The sequence below is a fragment of the Trachypithecus francoisi genome, unplaced genomic scaffold, assembly GCF_009764315.1.
Source record: "Trachypithecus francoisi isolate TF-2019V2 unplaced genomic scaffold, Tfra_2.0 Lachesis_group11, whole genome shotgun sequence".
NCBI lineage: Eukaryota > Metazoa > Chordata > Mammalia > Primates > Cercopithecidae > Trachypithecus > Trachypithecus francoisi.
Genome location: NW_022681456.1, coordinates 64,460,672 through 64,478,231, shown reverse-complemented (window position 1 = coordinate 64,478,231; position 17,560 = coordinate 64,460,672). Strand labels below are relative to the sequence as shown.

The window sequence follows — 17,560 nt, the reverse complement described above, 5'->3', positions numbered from 1 at the left end:
TGGATCTATTCTATACAAGGAATTAATGTATCAAGGGATAAAAGTCTAAGGCACAATGACTGTCCTCAGACTGCTAATAGTCTGGTAGAGGCTGAGACAGAGAATTTCAAACTCTGCAAGTTTTGAGATGAGTTGAGTATTAATTCACTTGCCACAAGAGCCATAAGGTGTAGAGCAAGCTTGTCCAACCTGCAGTTCATGCAGCCCACGATGGCTTTGAATACGGCCCAACACAAATTTGTAAGCTTTCTTAAACCATTATGAGGGTTTTTGGGGTTTGTTGTTGTTGTTGTTTATTTTCTTTTTCTTTTTAGCTCATCAGCTCTTGTTAGTGTATTTTATGTGTGGTCAGGACAGTTCTTCTTCCAGTGTGGCCCAGGGAAGCCAAAAGACTGGACACCTCTGGAAAGAATATGAGAAGTAGGGGAAGTCTGGCCTGTGCACGTTTCAGAAAGCTGCTGGAGCTTGAAGAAGTGGAGGATTGGCAGAAGTTATTCAGGGCATGGGAAGCACTGTGAGCCAAGCACATGAAGTCAGGTGTATTTGTGATAGTGGGTAAACCAGCCTTGAGCTGAGATTGTGTGTGGGATTATAAAGGAATAATAACACTATTGTTTATTGAGCTTCTATTATGTACCAGTCCCTTTATTACACACTTGATGCTTATAACAACTTTATGAGGTATTATTAGCCCTCTTTTTACAAATGCTTAGCCAAGGTATCTGGAGGTTAAATTACTTTTGTAGGATGACACAGCTGGTAAATGATGGAAATATTACTTGAGCAGTTTGATTCTAGATACTATGAAAATGTATCTAGAGACTAGATACTATGAAAATGTATCTAGATACTAGATACTAGATACTATGAAAATGTATCTAGATACTAGATACTATGAAAATGTATCATTATAATAATAATGGTAGAATTGGGGCTAGATAAGTGCCTAAAAGCTGGCAGAGTAGGCAACTCTTATGATTATAGGCAATAGGAAACTATTAAAGATTGTTGACTAGAAGTGTAACCTAGTGAAGACTTTTCAGGAGTATCATTCAGGCAATTGTGTGTATAATGTATTGGACAGTGACCTTTGCAAAGGTCAATTTAGAGGACAGGCAGGAGGATTTAAAGAGAGTTGAACTAGGATGCTTGAATAGGAATTGAGACATGAGTCCAGATGGGACCACTTTTTGGAATGTATTTTTTTCTTGATGATAAAAATATAGAAAACATACAAAGTTACAGGAAAATATGGAGCAGATGGAACTTACTTGTTTCTACCATGTACCATGTAGAAATGACCCCTGTTAATATTTTAGGGCATTCCTTTTCAAATCCCTCCCATCTCATGCCTTCCCCTCTGCCCTCCACCCTCCAGTTTTGGAGAAAGCGTCCACAAGGCTGCATATCTCCTCTCATAGAGTGTGAAAGTTTTTAAGAAACAACATTCTAAAATAACGTGATTTTATTTGCATGCATGATTTTATTTGTGGAACGAATGAGCTGGTAAATTCTGGAATTCAGTGAATGGAGAGGGATGAATCACAGGTAGCTTCTAGAAGTTTAGATTGTGTGAATGGTTATATAGGAGAATTTAGCTAGGTTTTGATGGTGAGGTTGGAGTAGGGTGGGGGTGAGGGGTGACCCCAAAGAAAAGGGTGTTGAATTTGATGTGCTGGTACAGTATCCCCAGTTGGAATCTGAAGCTTAGTTTAGAATTTGGGGTCATCAAATAAGCCAGAAAATGTGGAGAAAAAATTGAGTTTAAAATGGCCACAGTTCTGGTCAGAGTAGTGTTTCTGACACTTCAGTTTTTTTTGAGGGCCATTCCAAGATTCAGTTATTTCCTTAATATCTTTAAACGACTCTTTTCCTTAAATACATTTATTTAAAGAGAAATTTTATATCAGTACTGTAAATGGAAAACTAGTATCACTGGCTTTGAATAGTTGGCAATGGCAACATTAAAATAACAACAAAATAATGCTATTAACTTTTAGATAGATGCTGTTACCTGTTAAATTCTCTGAGCCTAAATCTGCCCAGAAAAAAAAAAAACAAGAAACAAAACAACAACAGTAAATGACATGAAGAAACCAAGATCTTGTAATTAGAAGGCTTGAGGGATTGAAAAGCTATTAGCTTTCTCATGACATGATTGGTTATTATATACATTCTACCTAAAGTGGGTATACATACCATGCATCCTAAGGTGGGGAACACCGAGGTTTGGCAGAGGAAGAGGAATTGGCAGTGAGAGTAGAGAGGAATTGATAAAATACTTTCTCAGTGTGTTAGGAAGTTTTATCTAGAATTTTTTTTTTTTTTTTAGAGGCGGAGTCTTGTTCTCTTGCCCAGGCTGGAGTGCAGTGTCTGAATCTCAGCTCACTGCAAGCTCCACCTCCTGGGTTTATGCCATTCTCCTGCCTCAGCCTCCCGAGTAGCTGGGACTACAGGCGCCCGCCACCTCGCCCGGCTAGTTTTTTTTGTGTTTTTTTTTTTAAGTAGAGACGGGATTTCACCATGTTAGCCAGGATGGTCTCGATCTCCTGACCTTGTGATCCGCCCATCTTGGCCTCCCAAAGTGCTGGGATTACAGGCTTGAGCCACCGCGCCCGGCCTTTATCTAGAATTTAAATTAGTAAATGAAAATATGGTCAGGGCGCCTAACAATGATAAGGAAAATACATTCTTAGCTTTCAAATATAGTATCTATTAGAACATTCTTTTGATTATGAGTCTGGTCTTATGATTGAGTCTTAGCAGGCTTATTTAATTCGACGATAATAATTCAGTAGATAAAACTTGTAGATATAGGCTTAAACGTGAATTAGACTGTCATCTTTTTATATATGAACTGTCTATAAAAAGGAAGAATTCTACCCCTTTTTAGATCCTACTTTGAGGAAATGTGATTATATATAATAGGTATAGGGAATAATTTTGAGGAATAGTTTTGTGAGTCATATACAAAGATATGAACCAACACTGGTCACAGATGTGAAGTTCTTTTTACTTTTGGTGAATGGGGGAGGAATGACTATATTAATGGTTTACTTGTGTTTTTTGTTATCCTTAAAACAAATTTTGTCCCTTAATTCTGAACACATTTTTGGAAGTTCTTTGAATTTGTGGTGATTAAATCATTCTACTTTTCTGTGGATTATGCATGATAGTACTTTGTTGTTCTGTACATTATAAAATTAATTTTAAAGAATAAGGGGAATGTATGTGTTTTTCCCTACCTTCTTTTCAAGCTGAATTGAGATGGTCCCAATTTAAGATGAACTTTTTCTGTTGAAAAAAGACTTGTTTAGGAATTGCAATCCTTAAAAAAAAAAATCATTAAATTGCTACATATGATGATTACAACCTTCCCCCTCCCCCCTTGAAAGAATGAGACAAGATATAAATAAGTACACAGTGTAATTGCCAGGATACAAAGCTCTGTAATGTACCTGAAGTACAGACTGCTCATGGCACCTAACTGCCATTTGTAACAGTGATTCTGTTGGGGTAGAAAGACATTCGTGACTCCCAACCAACCAGTGAATCATTTTGGAATGTACCATGTTGAAGTTTGGAATAGAAGTAATTGTTTCTAGCAGAAGAGATGTATCAAAAGAGAATTAGATATCTCTTGCTGTTACCTGCTCTTGAAAGTGCCAGAAATTGTATTTAGTAGAAGGTATAATTGTTAAAATATTTCTTTTGCATTATATTAGGACTTTTACACTTAATTTTGGGCAACATTCAGTTTAGCATAACAAACAAATTAGATGTACATATGATTCACTGTAGAAATATGCTCCACTGCTCATCTGGAGATTTTTCTGGTTCTCAGTTTCTTCAAGCATATCAGGATTCTTGAACTCTGGAGGGTGTGGACGGTTGTGTGGAAAGAGGTGATGAATTGGCTGTATCACCTGAAAGTGAATTCCCCATCTTAATCGGTTAATGTTGGGATTTCATTATCATATTGTTTATTAAAACACTATTGTTGTTGATATATTTTCCAGGTTACAAGCATTCTTTATTAGACAGCATTAGCGTAGACATCTGTGGAAGCACATGTGAAACAACTGTATGGAGAAACACCTTTTTTTTTTTTTTTTTTTTTGAGACAGAGTCTCGCTCTGTCGCCCAGGCTGGAGTGCTGTGGCCGGATCTCAGCTCACTGCAAGCTCCGCCTCCCGGGTTTACGCCATTCTCCTGCCTCAGCCTCCCGAGTAGCTGGGACTACAGGCGCCCGCCACCTCGCCCGGCTAGATTTTTTGTATTTTTTAGTAGAGACGGGGTTTCACCGTGTTAGCCGGGATGATCTCGATCTCCTGACCTCGTGATCCGCCCGTCTCGGCCTCCCAAAGTGCTGGGATTACAGGCTTGAGCCACCGCGCCCGGCCTTTTTTTTTTTTTTTGAGATGGAGCCTCCCTCTCTCCAGGCTGGAGTACAGTGGCACGATCTCGGCTCACTGAAACCTCCACCTCCTGGATTTAAGCAAGTCTCCTGCCTCAGCCTCCTGAGTAGCTGGGTTTCATGGGCACCCACCACCACACCTGGCTAATTTTTATATTTTTAGTGGAGGCGGGGTTTTACAATGTTGGCCAGGCTGGTCTTGAAGTCCTGACCTCAAGTGATCTGCCCACCTCGGCCTCCCAAAGTGCTGGTATTACAGGTGTGAAACACTGCACCCAGCCAACACCTATCTTTTGTATTAAAGGGACATCATTTATTAGAATGGACTTTGTTGAATGCAGCTTTTCCAGTTGATAATGAAGTTATTCTAAGAAATCTTACATATAGCACAGTTTACTGTGATTTTTTTTAATTTTTAATTTTTTTTTATTATTATAGTGATAGGGTCTCACTGGTTGCCCAGGCTGGTGTCAAACTCCTAGGCTCAAGCAGTCTTTCCACCTCAACCTCCCACAGTGCTGGGATTATAGGCATGAGCCACCATACCCAGCCACTGTGATTTTTGGTTGATGGCAGCTTATCCAGCAAATATTTATTTCATGCCTATGTGCCAGACATTTTTTAAGGTGCTAAGTATTCCGCAGAGAAGAAGAGACATAATCTCTGTTCTGATGGAGCTTTCACTATGATGAGTGAGATGAACAGCAAGCAAATTAATACATACAGTCTGGTAATTATAAATATGAGGGAAATGAATGCAGTGTGGTTTCAAAGCTATGTACCCCATTATGGAGACCTTTCTTTAGTTTCCAGGCAAATTTATAGTCTGCCTCTGGTCTTCCTGTTGGAGGTGTTGCTGAAGCTAGAAGGAAATCTACCTATTATCTCAGCAGCAGCAGCAGCAGCTGCCACCACCGCCGCCTACAGCCTTTTCCTCCAAGGAGTCCCTTATTAATTTGCTACAGAACAAATTACCATAAATTCAGTGGCACCCACAGTTCTATACATCAAAAATCTGGATATAGTGTGGCTAGATTCTCTGCTCAGGATATCACAAGGCTGAAATCAAGGTGTCAGCTGGGATGATTTCTTGTCTATAGGCTCTGGCGAAGAATCCACTTCTAAGCTCATACAGATTATTGGCAGAACTCAGTTCCTTGCAGCTGTCGGACTGACGTCTTGTTTCTTTGTTGGCTGTCAGCTGGGAGCCACTCTCAGCTTATAGATGTTGCCTTTATTCTTTGCCATATGCCCCCCCTCCATTTTGAAAGCCTGCTATGGAGAATATCCTTTTTGTCTAATCTCTCACGCACCAATCTCTCTGACCTCTGTCTTCTAGACCCACCTTTCAAGGAGTTTTGAGGTTAGTTCAGGATTATCCAGCTGGATAATCCCATTTTCTTAAAGTTAGCCTGATCATGAAAGTAAAATCCCATCATATTCATAGTCCTAGAGATTTTACAGGGTATGTAAATCATGGAGCAGGGATTTTGGATCTTAAAATTCTGCCTACTACTGACAGTCCCCATTGCATGGCTGCCAGTAAGTGATGCAGTCGCCTCTTGTGTGTGGTGTGTGAAGAGGAGCATTAGCAACTCTCCTTTGTACATCTGTCTATCACCAGAGACCACAAGCTTCTACGTGATGGTAATGGAGATTCTTTTCGGCTGTTGAGAGGAGTCTGGGCAGTAGTTGGTAGGAACTGCCGAAGTTGTAGAACATTTTTGCACTTACCGCTGCAGTGCTAGGAGTAAGATGGGGAATGATGGCTCGGAGGAGAAAGCAGAGTGGAAGGGTTGGTTCTCATGCCCTACATCACTCCTGGGGTGCAGAGTTCAGTCATTTGATAGAAATGAGAACACCAGTGGTTTTATTTTTTAAATCCCAAATGAAAATTAGTATTAAATTGCTTTTACAGATTTTTAAAATTTGGCTGGGCGCAGGGCCTCATGCTTGTAATCCCAGCACTTTGAGAGGCCGAGGTGGGTGTATCAATTGAGGTCAGGAAGTTGAGACCAGCCTGTCCAACATGGTGGAACCCCGTTTCTACGAAAAATACAAAATGTTTATTGCATGCCTATGTATCTGACAATTTTTAAGGTGCTAAGTATTCAGCAGAGAACAGGAGTCCTGATGGAGCTTTCATTCTGATGAGTGAGACAAGCAGCAAGCAAATTAATAGATACAGTCTGGTAATTATAAATATGAGGGAAATGAATGCAGTGTGGTGGCAGGCACCTGTAATCCCAGCTACTTGGGAAGCTGAGGCAGGAGAATTGCTTGAAACCAGGAGGTGGAGGTTGCGTGAGCCAAGATCATGCCAGTGCACTCCAGCCTGGGTGACAGAGTGAGACTCCATCTAAAATACTAAATTAAATGAAATAATACATAAAAAGTTTTTAAGGGAATTTAAAGCATAGAACCAGGAGACTGAAGTGAGTTTATTTAAGAAGACCAAATAAAACAAAGTACAGATGATCCTTGATTTACAATGGTTCTACCTTTGGTATTTTGGCATCACCATAGGTTTATTGGGATGTAATCCCATCACAAGTCAAGGAACATTTATATACATTATAGAGGGAAAATAACCTAAGTCTGCTATGTTAACAGTTGTATCCCATTATAAAAATATATTTTTTCTCGTAGATTGTTATAGTGTAATAATGTTCTTTTTATTTAATGTATGCTTTAAATGTAAAATGTGCATTATGATAACTTTAAAAGCACAAATAGGCCGGGCGTGGTGGCTCACGCCTTAATCCCAGCACTTTGGGAGGCCGAGACGGGCGGATCACGAGGTCAGGAGATCGAGACCATCCTGGCTAACACGGTGAAACCCGTCTCTACTAAAATACAAAAAAATTAGCCGGGCGTGGTGTCAGGCGCCTGTAGTCCCAGCTACTCGGGAGGCTGAGGCAGGAGAATGGCGTGAACCCGGGAGGCGGAGCTTGCAGTGAGCCAAGATGGCGCGGCTGCACTCCAGCCTGGGCGACAGAGCGAGACTCCGTCTCAAAAAAAAAAAAAAAAGCACACACACACAAATAACTTTTCCTTCTTACTCAAAGTAGAATTACAACCTGATGGAAATAAATGGACAACTGTTTCCAGTTCCCCACTTTTTAAGTTGCTTACAATTATGTATCTGGTGGTAGAAGCCTAATCCCCCATAGATAACGTCTCAGTCTGTCACCTAGGGTGAAGTACAGTGGTGTGATCACAGCTCAGTGCAGCCTTAAACCCCTAGACTCAAGTGATCTTCCCACCTCAGCCTCCCTTAGTAGCAGGAACTGACTACAGGTGCATGCCACCATGCTAGGCTAATTTGTATTGTATTGTATTGTATTGTATTTGTAGAGATTGAGTCTCAATATATTGCTTTGGCTGATCTCAAACTTCTGGCCTCCAGCGATCCTCCTAACTTGGCCTCCCAAAGGGCTGGGATAACAGGTGTTAGGCAATGTACTTGGCCTCTTCTGATTTCCAGTTTTTGTTTCTGAAAACAATATCACATGGTACCTCATATTAGCAAATGAGGAAATGGAAGCAAAGAAAGTGTGAACTTTCTTTCGTAGTAGTCAACTTTTGGCTTAATGTTTTGGAAATATAGTTCTGTGGAACATTTCTCTGCTTTTACAGTGGTGGAATAGTAGGATTCGCTGTGTAACCTTGAAATACAAATTCCATAAAATAAAGAATATACATAATAAGAATCTGTTTAGCAATAGGGTAAATAAGCACTAAGGTGGTATTCTCATACTAGGGAAAATTTTTGCTTTATTACATCAGCAAATAATGTGTTCCACAAGTTTCGATTTATTGTTTTAGCTATATAGGTGGTCTTACATCTAAAAAAGAATACCACTTAAAAGACTTGTAGTACAGCATATAAGTTCTATTAGACACGGAACTATGTTTCTGCCAATAACTCGACATTTTGAGGACAGATAGCATCTCATTTCCAATTTGAGATTGGGTACAAAAATATCCTAGGGCTGAGAATAGGCATGGTAAATTGCACCAACACAAACCTTTTGTGCATTTGTAGTGGAGGAAAAGTCTACATTGAGTTTGCGTGGAAAAATGTCATAAAAGCTCTCTATGCTTTTAACCAGTAGATTGGACCTCTTTTTGTGATGATTACTTTGTATGATTAGTTTCCAATGCAGATTCCAAGAATGTTTCTGCACATGAGTTCCTTGTCTTTTTTCTGTTATTTTCACCTTTGGTTGATTGGAATCCTTCCCCGACCACCATTTCTTGTTCCAGAAGTGTTTCATTAGTTTTTCTTCTCGTATTTTTATTTTCATGTTTTCTTTAATGTTTTTATACTAACCTAAAAATTTCTCCTAGTGCTTTAAAAAATTACGAGACAGTAAAGTTGTCTTCAGATGTTTTTTATTTTTACCCGAACACTATTTGAGTTGGCTTGCAAGACATGCTTGTATTGCATAAATTTCTCTTCATGGGGAGGAGTCACTTTGAGCATTAACACTTCTGGGAATTGTTTCAAAATTTAGTTTATTGTCTTAATGTTAGTAAGAGTTCTAGAAGTCTGGTTGGGTTTTTTTTTTTTTTTCTATGTCCCCAAAGACTATATTTGATTTTGTTTTAATTGGGTTCTATAACACTTAATTGATTTGATCCTGGATCCTTCATAAACTATAATTACTTTTAGTAGTCTCTTGAATTTATCCAGTATTCTAGAATAGTACCACAAATACAGTTACACTGATAAATTTGGGAAGTACTGATATGTATTCTCTTTTTTTCCTTTCCTTTTCTCATCTGACCTGATACGTATTATTTAAATATATAGCAAAATCTAGAGAGAGAGAGTGCTCATTCTCCCTAACATCCCTTATCTTTTCAAATGCTTTTATAGCATTTGAAAGATTCTTTTAGACCCAGTTCGGTGTCTACTTCTTCTTTCAAGACCTCTGTTATCTTCCCCTTCTCTCAATTTACAATTTCACAGTTTAGTTCTTAGTTATTTCTCTGTTTTGTATTGTTCATGAATTGTTTTAATGTCTTAATATTGGCAGCCTGCTATGGTTTGAATGTTTTTCCCCTCCAAAACTTATGTTGAAACTTAATCCCCAGTGTGGCAATATTGAGAGGAAAAGCCTTTAAGAAGTGGTTAGGTCATGAGGACTCTGCCCTCATGAATAGATTAATACATTCATGGATTAATGGATTAATGGGTTATCACGGGAGTAGGACTGGTAGCTTTATAAGAAGAGGAAGAGAGACCAGAGCTAGCACGCTCAGCTCCACCATGTGATGCCCTCTGCTGCCTCAGGACTCTGCAGAGAGACCCCACCAGCCAAGAAGGCTCTCACCAGCTACGGCCCCTCAACCTTGGGCTTCTCTGCTTCCATAACTGTAAGAAATAAATCTCATATCTTATAAATTGCTCAGTTTTAGGTATTCTGTAATAAGCAACAAAAAACACTAAGACACAGCCCTACTACAACATACTTCTTACTCCCTCTCCTCCACTAGTAAATTTCAAACTCCTTGAGTGCAGGAGTCTTATCTTTTATGCATTTCTTTCTGTCATGTTCCCACACATAATGGGTACTCAGTGATAAATACTTAGCATTTTTTTTGGTTGCTGTATCTCTGACTCTATTTCTGTCCCGTTACATGGGTGTGCAATGTAAATAATAAGACAAATATTATTTTAATGTTTTTAAGCTTTTGTAATAGTTGTTTATTTGCAAGTTTGTTTTATAGTTCACACATGAAATCGAGCAACTCTGTGTTATAGATCAACACAGTCCAATAGTACTGCTGTGAAAGGAAACCAAGGCCTCATAGCTTTAATCTTTACGTGAAAAGAGCTTCATTAATTTTTTAAAAATATAATAGACTGTGATGTAGTTTTAATCTCATGGTTTTAATCGTGTTTTTAAGCATTTTCCTTTTCTGGATGAGGTTCTTGGTTTTGACTGTGTAGAAGTATGTTAATGAGATTATATTTAGTTGATGAATTTGTGCCCACAAGAATGGGACTTAAAAAGTTGCGGCCGGGCACGGTGGCTCGGGCCTGTAATCCCAGCACTTTGGGAGGCCCAGGCGGGTGGACCTCACATGAGGTTGCAAGTTCAAGACCAGCCTGACGAACATGGAGAAACCCTGTCTCTACTAAAAGTACAAAATTAGCCAGGTGTGGTGGGATATACCTGTAATCCCAGCTACTCAGGAGACTGAGGCAGGAGAATTGCTTGAACTCGGGAGGCGGAGGTTGTGGTGAGCCGAGATCGTGCCATTGCACTCCAGCCTGGGCAACAAGAGTGAAACCCTGTCTCAAAGAAAAAAGTTGCTACAGTTCTTGCAGATAAGATAATAAGATTGTTTACTGTTTTCTTTTGCATATTTATTACTGTGTGTATTTTTATGTGAGGTAGGCTTTCAGTTTGTCCATTTGTATCATTTGACGTTCAGACTTAAATCAACTCTATCACTGGTGTTTACAAATACTAGTCATTCAAAATGTCAAAATTTGGATTTGACCCAAGAGTTGCAAATAATGTAAGCTTTTATAAAATATATCCAAATATCTATTCTTAGGGAGAAAGAAAGAAAATATGGCATTTAAGGAGTGGTTTTAAACAGTTAGGCTTTAGAATTGCTACATTCCCAAAGTATTCCTCTAGTGAATGACATATCAGTTAATGAATTGTACTATAAGAAAGGCATTTATTATGATTGGCCTCACTATTACTGGAAGTCCTAAGAATTAACAGAAATTAATAATGATAGTTGAAAAAAATGTATACTCTGTAGACAATTTTAGATCTTTTAAACAAAATCTTCTGGCTACCTTTCTAAATTAAATTTGTATTTATTTTAAAATTAAAGTGATATTTGTACATGTGTGGTTTAAAAAGTCAAATTGTATTACAAAGCTTATGAAAACAGCAGTTCCCCATCTCTCTTCACCTCCAATTACCAATCTTTACAAGGTGGTCCGTTTCAGTTCTTTTAGTTATTTGTTCTGATATTTGTCTTCATTTTTCTAAGTCAGTTATTCTGCTTTTTGTTGGGTTTTCATTTTAGGTGGTAGCTACTAACTTCCATCTAAGAAGGATGATGATTAGTTATCTTAATCTCTCTAGTGCCCACAAGCATTTGTACATACTTTCCTTTTTCTCATCTTCTCTTTATAGGATATCAGATTTTGGGGGTAGTTTAGTGTTTATTAAGACTATGCAAATATTTTTCACAACTGAGTCACAAAATTCACTGTAATTATATTTTGGTTTCCCCGATAATTATCCCAGTTTAAAATTTTTTTTCTTGTTACTATTAATTCTTTTACAATTATTTAACAAATCTGAAACAGCTCTTAATATGGTTGGACACATTAATCTGTCATCTCCATTTTCTGCTGGGAGATAGTCTTCTGCATTCTGAGCAGAATTTTGCATAATTCTTCTCTTTTTCAGTAAGGCATTTTGTCTTGCTTCAGTTGTGACTTGTGTTCCTAAGATTGGGGTCTCTTACTCACCCTCTCCAGAGGTGCATCTCCAGACTCTTACCAGGGATAGGGAGAAGATCGGTTTTCAGGGGGAGGCCACTTAACAAGAATTTTCAGCCAGTCATATGGTTTCCAGCCCCGTCCTGTGTTTTGTCTTCCCTGTCCCTATGATACCTAAATCTTTCCAGCATGAGTCAACTTGCTGCTGCTTTTTTTGTTAAATTATGGTAAAATATAATAACAAAATTTACTGTTACAACCATTTTAAAGTGTACAGTTCCATGGTATTAAGCACATTAGTGTGCAATAATCACCACTATTCATCTCCAGAACTTTTTCATCATCTCCAAATGAGACTCAGCACCCATTAAGCAGTAACTCCCCATTTCCCCCTCCCTAGCTCTTGGCAACCATTATTCTACTTTCTGTCTTTATCAGCTTGCTTCCTGATGGCTTCGCCCTGTCAGGTTTAGGTTTCAACTTTCTTGGTCTTTGTAGGTTATTGTTTTCCTTTTCTAGCTTCCAAAATGTTGTTGATGACTCTCATTTGCTGTTGTGTCTTTCCCAATTCTCTTCATCCTTATGGGCTTTATACTTCTAAAAACTCCTTTAACTTTTTAAAGCAAGGTCTCAGGAAGAGTCAGTCAGTCATGCTTTACTAAAGATTCACCCTTCCCATCCCGGCCCTCATTCCTTTGTTATTGTTTTTAAATTTAGGTTTCTTTTATTAAGAATTTATTAGGAATTTACAGGTATGCCAAACAAAGGCAGTTTTAATAGCCATGTTAGCTATAAAATTAAGCGTGATAAGTGGACTTCTTTGTCACTGGCTTCTATTGTGTTGGTAGGGGTTTGATTCTGCAGATCCGTGGCAATCTATAGCCCCTTCTCTCTCTTCCTAGCATGCCTCATGTGGTGCCAGCTGTCCTAAGCCATATTCTGTGCTTCTACTGTTGTAGCACTTTTCGTAGTGATAACCTGACCCATCTGTGGAGAATAATTTTGAGAGAGAAACTTATAGCTAGAGACTTTAAAAGTCTGTTATTCAAGTTGCAATTGAACTGTGTCCTTTCTGTGCAACTTCTCTGAGTGCCCTAGGTAGAGTTAATTACTCCTACTGTGTCTTGACACTTGTGAATAATTCTATTTTATTCTATCTCCATTACATCTGTCTCTGTACGCTAGATATCTACATTACAAGATCTGCTTCTTTCTTCCCTAAACTGTTTTCAAGGTTTGAAAAACACTCACATATTCTGATACGGTTCTTGGCCCATGATAGATAATAAATAATTATTTACTAAATAGATAAATAGTCCATCCAAAGTGATGGAACACCCTATTTTCTGGCAAGCATATTCTCATTGTACCCTTTATCACTAATGTCCACTGAAAGCTGTGCCAGAAACTGTATTTGCTTTTGCTTGTTACTTGGAGTCAATACTGTGTAGTGATTAGGGGTGTGGCCAGAATGTCTTGGTTCAAAGAAACAAGCAAGTTTTTTTATCTTCTGTTTCTTTGCCTGTGATATAGAGATAATAATACCTAGCATGGAATGTGGTGAACATTAAATTAGTACATCTAGAGTGCTAGCTCAATGCCCTGCACATTGTCTTATAGTGAATATGTTTTTCATCTTTATGGGATACCTGCTATAGTAACATTAGTACCCGTGAATAAAAATCAATGCAAAATGAAAAATCTAGCCAGTATGTAAAATATTTAACCCTTTGAAACTCTTTGAAAATGTTCTGAAATTATCTCCATGGACAATGTGCCATTTAGATGATAAACTGGGAGCAGTGATATCTTTCAGTGTTACATACCTACTAAAATACTGTATTCTTTAAATATAAGATATCCAACTCTTCTTAAACATTAGGAGATACTTTGAATGGCAGTGCCAATACTTGTGCTTTTTTCTCCCTAGGGAGGGTTTTATGCAGCCCATCGATAAATTAGATATTTGGCATCATTTGTCTTCTCATTTGGGAACCTGCTGTATTTAATTCTCCCCTCAGAGACTTTGTGCTAAGGGAAGGGAAACCTCCATCATTCATTAAGCAGTCAATGAATATTTGCTCATGTACTAGATGTTTTGGATACAAGGGAGAATAAGACACAGTTGTTTTCCTAAAGGGACCATCATCTCTTCATCATTTCAGTAATAATAAAATCAAATGTTCCGGCTGAATGTAAGCACACTCTTTGACCCAGAATTCCATTGATAATGTTTTATAAATGGAATAAAAATATATAGAAGTCTAGGTAGAAAGTGTTCATCAAAGTTAATTATAAAAGCAATAAAAATATATCAGTTTTAGTATATTCATTTTATTTCCCACAGTTTCAATTAGAAACGTGATATTATTTAATTAAAGTTTTGTTTTAAAAAAAACCGGAACTGGTGGATTTACATGAGGATGAATAGAGGATTGGGTCAGTCGTCGAATTCTGTGATCCATTACAAGAGTGGTAAACTGCTCATATCCTTGTTAGGGCCCCCATGTCTTACTATATGTATGACTTTGGCTAGTTGGTTGTTGAAAATTCTGTAAATCTCATTTCTTTCCTTCCATCTATAAAATGGGCGCAGTGTTACTAGTTATATTTGTTTTGAGGAGTAAATGTATGTAACCTTACAATGTATGTAACCTAAAAATAAAAAATATCTCAGTAAGTATTTGCTGCTGTTATTGTTACTGTTTTTCTCTATACTCTTTATCTCCTTAATGAGTTTTCTCTGCAGCTTTTGTTCAGTCAGTCTCAGCTAGGGATGACAGTGTTCTATTTGATCTGACAGCCTACATTGCTTTGTAACAGGTTTCTGAAGCCTTTGCCAGACTCCATCTAGCTGTCACCTGTTACCTGTGTCTGCCAACTTTGAAGGAGGAGAAATAGCAGGACATGTGTCTTAGGTTTGCTTTCCTTGCTGTAAACCTTTTATCTCTTTATACACACCCTCCCTCCCTGTTCTCTTTTGGGTTTCATGTACTTTGTGTTCTTGCACCTTATTTTAATAGGAGTCTGTTAGCTTACCTCTTTTTGGTGGGGAGGGGAATATTTTGGCTATTACTGTTATTTCATAGCATAAATTACTCTTTATAACAGGGTAGTTATTCAGAGCTAGCCTTAGGACCTTTTTAGCTCTGCTTCTTCTAGGCTTCTCATAAAATACAAATATAGCTAGTTTATAAGACTTACTTGCACAAGCCTCATTTAAGAAAGAAGACCTAGATTTTGTGTGAACTTTTTCCTTTTTTTCCCTTGATAGAAAGCTCACACTACATTTAGTATAAGAACCAAATGCAGAAGAACTTTTTCCTAAGGGATTATGGTATCTTTATAAGGTGGGTGGATTGTGACCAAAAAAAAATTTTTTTTTTTTTTGTTAAATGGCATACACTTAAATTCATGGTGTTTAGGTATATGTCCTGAGGGCGTGTAGTAAATAACAACTTATATATTGTAATTGATGGTTAAGAAATAGCCCTTGGTATATATGCAAAAATGATTTTACTTTATAACACATCCCGGACATTACCTAGAAATGAACTTATAGACACTGTAGAAAGTTTTTACTTTCCTTGATGACCTTTTCTGCACTTTTAGGTCTGGAGTATTTATGAATTATCATAAATCAGAACTTTATGTTAAAAAGAATACAAACAGTTGAAATCACTTGCTTTGGATTTAGTGTTTTTTTGGTATTTTAAGTTCAGGAATCAAGCCATATGGTATTCAGTTAACTTTATTTCAGTTACCTTTACTTTGGCAAAATGAAGATGTCTTAATGACATCATTCAGCTAGGAATCAGAAGATAAGTTCCTTGGGTAAGTTGCTCAACTCTCAAGGCCTCAGCTACTTATAAGTTGTAATGTAGCTCTAATGCATGAGCATAAACCTTGAAATTCTGTGACTTCTACCCCCTGCCCCCCCAAATCTCTGGAAAAGTTTGGGTTTTTTTTTTTTTTTTTAACTTTTTAATACATTGGATGTACATTAACAACAATATACATTTCCAAATTCTTCTTTCTTTTTTCCTAAATTTTAATCTGAAAAGATTTGCTTTTTTAAACTTTTTTTTTTTAGGTTGGCAGTCAACAATCACCTTTTTTTAAAAAAAAGCTATGCTTGATTTTATTCACATATATATGTGTGTGTGTGTGTGTGTATGTATATATTTTATTCATTAAAACATAGTTTCAACCCCATATGGTAACTGGCTACTGAGACTAGGGAAACTAGTCCCCAAGCTTTAGCCTCGCTACAAACCTTGTATCACCATTTATACTGATGAGTAATAAAATTAACAGATTTGAGCTGTAACATTCTGAACACTGGAAAAAGCATTACTGAACTGTAAAATAGACCTGCAGAGAAATCTGGCAGAGGAGGAGGAGAATGCATTAGCCTGTGACAATGAGGCACTGACTTACTGTGCACTATTTTAACAGAGAATTGAATAGTTTTGCTATTTAGACATTTTACTGAGTTATTTTTTAAAACAAAAGAGGAATATATATGGTTTTCTGATAATAAAAAAATTTTTTTTGACCTAAAAATGACCCTTGGGGGTGAGGCTCCTCAAGTGTAAAGCTCCTGCTGGGAAGAAAGCTGGTGGGAATACATAGGTTGGTTTTAGGCGTGGTGGAATCATTTGTTACCTCAATGAAAGCTACTCCTTGGATAGAGTTGTTTTCTTGTGATACCATTTTTCCTTGACAGTGTTCCTTTGAAATAAATCTAAAACTGCCTAGATATTTCTTACTTTTTAAATTAAGAAAATAATTATCCAAAATTTATAAAAATAAAATTCCAGGACTTCCCTGGATAAATCCATTGGTTAAAAGCAAACAATACTTTTTGAGTTCCTTTGAAGAGATGGAAAATTTCTTTTTTTCTGTGTGGGTGAGGCAGGTGAGAATAGATTTCGCCCCTGCGTGATGTCAATCAGAATTTTTGGTTAGTAAAAACCAACTCAAATATGTTTTAAAAGGAAATTGAGTAGAGCTCAGTGGCTTATCAAATTGTGAGGGTTAGAGAACCAGATTCAGGGCTAAGCAACCAGAAACAATGCCCCAAATCACATTGCACAATTCCCATGAGGATGCCAGTACCATCTAGAGACAGACGGATGGACGCCACAGCCTGTCCCAGCAGCACCTGGCTCTGGATGACTCTAAATGCTGCCACCTCTGCCCTAGACTTGACCTTGCTGAAACTGCTCCACCATTAGTGTGAGAACAAGCTCCTTCTGCTCTCTGCTTCTGCCCACTAGTTTGCTACTCTGGGATGCACATGTGTGTTTGACAAAACACGTATCCTAGATGTATGGGAGATGTGGGAAAGTGTTTAACCTTCTGCAATCATAAGATGGGTGGATTGCCAGGCGCAGTGGCTCATGCCTTTAATCCCAGCACTTTGGGAGGCTAAGGTGGGTGGATCACCCAAGGTCAGGGGTTCTAGACCAGCCTGGCCAACATGGCGAAACCCCATCTCTACTAAAAATACAAAAATTAGCCAAGCGTGTTGGCGTGTGGCTGTAATCCCAGCTGCCTAGGAGCATGAGGCAGGAGAATCGCACCACTGCACTCCAGCCTGGGCAACAGAGTGGGACTCCATCTCAAACAAACAAACAAAAAAACAAAAAAAG

General features: G+C 38.0%; 1 protein-coding gene across 6 annotated transcripts in view; it reads left to right on the top strand.

Annotated features, from left to right (window-relative positions):
• The window catches only part of FRS2 (fibroblast growth factor receptor substrate 2), a 111,408-nt gene that overhangs the window by 28,797 nt on the left and 65,051 nt on the right, over positions 1-17,560 (top strand). The window contains exon 1 of one of the 6 annotated variants that reach the window (XM_033221310.1): positions 14,802-14,821. The exons of the other annotated variants lie outside the window; for them this stretch is intronic. The gene's annotated coding sequence lies outside the window, so the exon portion shown is untranslated. Of the gene's footprint in view, positions 1-14,801; positions 14,822-17,560 lie in introns of those variants that run through there. 6 annotated transcript variants of the gene reach the window in all.